The sequence below is a fragment of the Myotis lucifugus genome, unplaced genomic scaffold (assembly GCF_000147115.1).
Source record: "Myotis lucifugus unplaced genomic scaffold, Myoluc2.0 scaffold_711, whole genome shotgun sequence".
NCBI classification, from domain to species: domain Eukaryota; kingdom Metazoa; phylum Chordata; class Mammalia; order Chiroptera; family Vespertilionidae; genus Myotis; species Myotis lucifugus.
In genome coordinates, this window is record NW_005871759.1 from 301,843 (window position 1) to 309,052 (window position 7,210).

Genomic DNA, 7,210 nt, shown 5'->3' on the forward strand with positions numbered 1-7,210 from the left:
GGGTCAGGCCTCAACTAGAAATGACAGGTGGGCACATATATGTCACCTAAGCTCTGGACCTCGTATGTAGCACCACAACAACCCATCTTGTTAGAAATTATCCTAAAATTTCCCATATCATATCATGAAGACACCATCAGAAATGGACTCCCTTTTCATTCACTCGTCTGTCAATGTTAGTGCCCAGCTGCTCTGGTTTTAGTCCCAGGACCACACTGATGTCATCATGCCCTGTGGGTGACTGTGCAGCTCAGCCCGGTTCCCCCACCTGCTACACTGACATAAAGAGCACCTCCCATACTGTTCTTTGGATCTCTTATCCTCCACACCCCGCTCACCCTCTCATGCCTTTTTCCTGAGGTTTGAAGGTCTCTTTGATGCTTTTGTCTCTGAATGTATTTTGTTCATCACTTTATGCCAGTGGTCCTCATCCTTCCTAATGCAGTGACCCTTTAATAAAGCTCCTCATGTTGTGGTGACCCCAAAAAACAATATATAATTATATATGTGTTTTCCAATGGTCTTAGGCCACCCTTGTGAAACGGTCGTTTAACCCCCAAAGGGCCGTGACCCACAGGTTGAGAACCGCTGGTTTATGCTGTCATTATATTCCACAAATGATGATATCATGTGATACTGATCTTTCTCTGACTTGCTTATTTTGTTTAGCATAATGCCCTCCAGGTAATAAATTCATTTTAAAAATTGTTAAAAGATTCTGAGCAGACATTTTAACAAATATGATAAAGACAATGTGAATATATGTATGAAACAAATCCTCACCATCAAAAACTGTAAGGTTAATGAAAGTAAAACAAAGGTGAGGTAATCCTATACTCATTTATTGGGCTAGTATTTAAAAAAAATTACCATCATATGTGCTGGCAGAGTTGCAGAAAAACAGGAACTTTCATTACTCTGGGTGGAACTTTCATTACTCTGGGTGGAACTTTCCCCCCAGAAGGAAATAAGCATTTTAGATCACAGTTCCACATATCTTACCATGTAAAACATACATCTAGATAATGAACTGAACACAATATGCCCAGCAGATTTCTCTGTAATACCCCAAACCTGGAAATAACCAAAGTCATAGACACATAATTAAAGTAGTAATTCAAAGTACACAATTTGTGTTGAATCTCAAAATAACTATGTAGGGTGAAGGAAACCAATATTTGTTAAAGAGCACACACCTTCTAGTGCCTATAAAATTATGAAAAATATGCACTACTGTGTTGTAATGGAAGGAAAATCTATGCCTACTTGTAGGACTGGGGAAGGTAGAGAGAGAGTTTGTAAAAGGGCAGAAGGTAAATATAGGGTATGCCAAAAGTAGGGTTAGAGTTGTTGGTATGGGAAGTATACAATAATTAACAAATAATAATACAAGAATTTACTCTGCCCTGGTTAGTGTTACTCACTCAGTTAGGCATCATCCCCTACACTTAAAGGTCACTACAACAAGTCAGGGCACTAGAACATGCCTTCCTCAAACCCCAGTAGGGAGCATGCAAGAGGCATCAGATTAACATATGTCTCTCATATAGATGTTTCTCTCTCCCCCCTTCCTTCCCATTTTCCCTAAAAGAATCAATAAACTAATGTTTAAAATACTTTTGTAAAAACAATAAACTATGTTTTGGGTGCTCACTATTGTAAACCTCTTTTTGCTCCACTGTGTACATTGGTGACAGCTAAGTTTATTTCATGTACAGCTTTATATGTACATCAAACCTCACCAAATAGTACATATTAAAAATGTGCAGTTTGTTGCATGTCATTTCTCATATCCTGGAAGGAACAGCCTTGCCATAGTCCCAGCAAATATTGGTAAGCAATTTAGACTATTATCATCAGAATCCATAGGAATGTTGACTGGTTTCAAGAAACATCCTGGGGTTGCTTATAGGATTATTCTTCCTCTACCTTTGAATTCTGGTATGTTGAGCATCAACCTTGAGGTGAACAGCCTAGGGGGCCAGTAGAATAGCAAAATTATAAGACTATTTTCTCTGGCAATGACTTCAGTCATAGAAAACAGGTATGGAGGTCCTGGAATATCTGTACACAAACATCACACAAGCCACAGGCCCTGCAACATTTGTGGAAAACAGTCAGAAGAGGCATTTTTCAACTAATTTACTGCAGTCTCTCCCACTCACGATTGAAACAGTGCTTCTGCCCTAATTGTGGTTGCACGCAACCCCCAGATTCTTACCACAAAGGACACCAGCCTATGAAATTTAGTACATCATGACATATGGATCATTTGCTGAGACTTATGTCATACACACTGTGAACAAAGTGCTTCACAGAAGCACAACAAAGACCTCCTCTTCAGGGTGACCTTTGACTTCACCAATACTAGAGGTACCAGGCTGAAAATTAGAACCATAAAGTCCTGCAGTCTTGCTTTCAAGGCTTTTGGAAGAAATGCAAAATAAGCAAATAGTGGCCAAAGAGTGATTTTCTGCCATCATGATGTCCCTTCAGAAGCACTGAAAGTTTGGGATCCCCACAATATCTCTTCACCTCTACCTGCTGACAGATCACAATTGTGCTTTCAATTCATCCCAGGCAGAGAATAGAACCAATAAATTAAAGGTACAAATGCAAAAAGCACCTTTACAAAAAAATCATTGCCGAAACCGGTTTGGCTCAGTGGATAGAGCATCGGCCTGTGGACTGAAAGGTCCCAGGTTCTATTCCAGTCAAGGGCATGTACCTGGGTTGCGGGCACATCCCCAGTGGGAGATATGCTGGAGGCAGCTGGTCGATGTTTCTCTCTCATCAATGTTTCTAACTCTCTATCTCTCTCCCTTCCTCTCTGTAAAAAATCAATAAAATATATTTTTAAAAAAAGATCATAAACCAGAGACATATACAGTAAGTGGTTTGCATGTTGGTGAAAAAATTCATCACAACACAATGTGAGAAGCACAATGTCCCTGGAAGGTGTAGCATATTTTAGGACTGTGGTCTGGGGGAAACAATGGTTAGGTCCTTACTCAGAGACAAAGGAGTGAAGATCCTAAGAGCTCGGAGTACTCATCATTTCCTCAAACATAAGTAAGAATACAGAATTCATTTTTTTCTGAGCACACAGGACTTCCCACAATCAGTACAGAAATATAGCTTTTCTCTAGTGTGAACTCTCCTGTGGATAGGAGGTGATTGTTGCAGGAAAAAGATTTCCCATATTCACTACATTCATAAGGTTTTGCAGCACTGTGAACTCTCTAGTATTGAGTGAAGTTACTGTGTTGCCTAAAGGACTCCCCACAATCACTACACTCGTATAGCTTTTCTCTACTGTGAGTGCTGTGATGTTGAATGAGTTTGGACCTCAGGATGATGGACTTCCCATGATCACTACACTCGTATTGCATCTCTACAGTGTAAACTTTTCTATGATGAATGAGGAAAAAGATATTTCTAAAAGCTTTTCTACATTTTTTACACTTATAAATCACTACTCTGGAGTAGATAACCTGATGTTGAACAACTTTCTGGTTGTGGCTGGCAGCTTTTTCACATTCAGCCCACTCGTCATGACTTCTTCCACTGAGAAATTCTTGTGAAATCTCACTATCCAGTGTTAAAAGTGGCCTGGTGCTGGAGATTGTCTGAGATGGCTGGCAAGTCTTTCCCAACCTCCCTAATGGTTGAAGGCACCCATATTAAGTAAAAGCTGCACTGGGACACAAGTGAGGCCCTGTCCATATCTTCTTTCCAGGGCTTCTGTCCACTGGCATCTCTCTGTTGCTGGTGAGGGTTTGCAATGAAACAGAAGTCTCTCGCACATATATGTTATGGATGAAGGCTTTCTGCTCAAAATATACTACTTGGAACTCAGTCAGGTCCAAAATATCTTTTAAGACTGAGAAAAATATGTGTCTTCTGAGTTGCTGGGGCTGTCTTAAAAGCCCTGACGTGAGTCTCCTGGTACATATACACTCTGCTCAGAATTGGTCTCCTCATCATCCATTTGATGCCAACAACGTGAAAATAGAAAAATGGTAAGGAACTGAATGCTGACTGTGGTGACAGTGGAAGTCCCTTTACAAAAGTGTGTTGCACATAACACGGTTCCGTGCAATTGACTCACAACAAAAGATCTATAGGAAGGATTATAAGTTACTCCCATGAAGGTCTGGGCTACTGAAGATCACAAAACAAGGAAGATCTCAAACAAAATATGACACATGCAGTAAGCACCACGTGGAAGAGAAGCAGGATCTTCAGCTCATTCTTCTGCTAACAGAGTTGAGCATGGTTTGTCTGCTGGTGACGTGGAAAGCTGTGCTGAAATATGGTTATGTCTCATTCCAAGTAATCTATATATATAAAAGGGTAATATGCAAAGTGACCCCTTCGGAGTTAGTCCTGGAGAACGATCGCTCGCTATGACATGTGCTGACCACCAGGAGGCAGTGGGGAACATGGTGGGTGACCAATGGCAGCAGCAGGGGAAACGAGGGAAGGAGGAGGTGGGGGAACCATGCGGTGGCAGCATGGAAGGGGAAACCATGCGGTGGTGGCACGCGTGTGGCAAGGGATGGAGGAGGTGGGCAGGCAGAAAATCTGATCGGCCATGATCGCTGGCCTGGCCTAGGGACCCTACTCATGGACAAATTTCATGCACCGGGCCTCTACTATTCAACAAATTAGTACCTGATGTTCAAGAACTATTTAAGCTTGTAGGTGCACCTCATAACACATGTACAGGTCAATGTTAGAGAATACTGAAGACGGAGCAATGCAGAGGAACAGGTGATGCAAAAAGGCCACACAGTGAAGGTAGTCAATGGCCAGGAAGTCACAGGTGAGATGATAAGTTAGCACAGTGTCAAGTATGGCAAAAAAAAAAAAAGTAGAAATAAAAAAAAAAAGTAGAAATGTATTATTAGCCATTGCGACTAGATAAGAAGAAATAAAAGGCATCCAAATTGGAAAAGAGGAAGGAAAACTGTTCTTATTCGCACATGACATGATATGGTACATAAAAAACCCTAAGGACTCCATCAAAAAACTACTAGACTTAATAAATGAATTCAGCAATGTAGCAGGATACAAAATCAACACCAAGAAATCTATGGCATTTCTATACATCAATAGTGAATTTACAGAAAGAGAGACTAAAAAAGCAATCACATTTACCATCACACCAAAAAAATTAAGATACCTAGGAAAAAACCTAACTAAAGAGGTAAAAGACCTCTACTCAGAAAACTACAGGACATATCAACATATATTCCTCTAAAGAGATAGAGGAAGACATAAACAGATGGAAGAACATACAATAGAATCAACATCATTAAAATGTCCATACTACCCAAAGCAACCTAAAAATTCAATGCACTTCCCATTAATATACCAACAACATATTTCACAGACCTAGAAGGAACTCTCCAAAAATTGATCTGGAATAAAAAAAGACCCCGAATAGCTGCAGCGATCCTGAGAAAGAAGAACAAAGTAGGTGGGATTTCAATACCTGATATCAAGCTGTATTACAAAGCCACTGCTCTCAAAACTGCCTGGTACTGGCACAAGAACAGACATATAGATCAATGGAATAGAATATAGAGCCCAGAAATTCACCCGAACCAATATGCTCAATTAATATTTGACAAAGGAGGGAAGGACTTACAATGGAGTCAAGATAGTCTCTTCAATAAATGGTGTTGGGAAAATTGGAAAGATACATGCAAGAAAATGAAACCAGACCACCAACTTACACCATACACAAAAATAAACTGAAAATGGATAAAGGACTTAAATGTAAGATGGGAAATCATAAAAATACAAGAGGAATCCAAAGGCAACAAAATCTCAGACATATGCCGAAGCAATTTCTTCACTGATACAGCTCCTAGACCTAGGGCATTGGAAACTAAAGAGAAAATAACAGAGGCAGTCAAAAAATCACAAATGTATTGACTACATTCCAAGGTTTGGAATGAGGAACCTAGTTTTCAAAAAAAGCAATTTACAGAAGCAGAGACAGCATGCAATCCAAACCACTGTTTTGGGTAAACACATTATCTAGAGTCCTTGGGTAACCTAGGTTAAACTTAGGCATGTTATCTAAACCACAGTCCTGGGTCTCCAGAACACTGAGTTGACAAGTTAACTGGAGCCTTCCAACCCTGGGACAGCTGTGCTGTCCCTCCCAGGCAAAGGAAAAATGTGCCCTCTAAGACCAGTATGAAACCACAGTTTCTACCTGAAATAATCGTCACCATACTTCACTTTAGAAATTGGATTACTGCTATCAGTCCCTTTTAAAGACTTTGACATAAGCTATTTAACTTTTGTTTAGGGAGGGAACATATAACCTTTATTTGTCCTTAGTTTAAGGAAAGCAGGGTTTTCAAGATTTAAGAGATTGGAAAAATGACTTAGAAGCATTAAAAATGTCTTCTTAAAAAATAGTATTAAATAAATCTGCAAGGCAAGCACACTTCCTCCACCATCCACATTTCTGTAGTAAAACTCCGCCTTAAAGCTCCACCCCTGAAATTCCATCCTGCCTCAGTGAGCAGACATTCCTTTTTGGCTAAATCAGAGGGAGGGGCCTTTGCTGTTTCAAGATGGCGGCCAACAGGGGAGCAGCAAGCCATGTGGCTGACACGGTGGCAGCCAAGTCATGCAGCTCAAAATGGTGGCTGTCTACACTGTTTTTTTGTTGTTTTTTTTTGACAGAGCAAATCAAAATCCCTAAAAGATAGATGGCCAACATTATATTGTAGACAAACTGAAATCTCATTAGCTGTTTATACCTTTTATAATTATCTTAAAGAATATCAATTAAATTTAAACTGGTTTCTGTATTAAAATTTTTCAGTTGAGGTCATAAAATTAATCCTTTTTAATCAGACCAATAAGCAAAGGCATTTAGTTACCACAACTACACAATTTTTCCCAATTCAATCTGAACCTTAAACTTTTAGCTGGCAAGTCAAATACTTAGCATTTCTTAATCAGTAACATTTTTAATCAACCAACAGATTCAATTCTGTCCTCTAGCAATATTTCAGCATTATTTCACTTCAAAATACCTAGACATAAGTTTTTATACGAACTTTGTCCCGACCCCATGATGATCGGTGATGAGAGACAGACAAGGGAGGGGGTGACCTGTATTCACAGATCCTCACTCAGATGCCCCCCTGACGAAATTTGTGGAGCCACACAAAGGAGA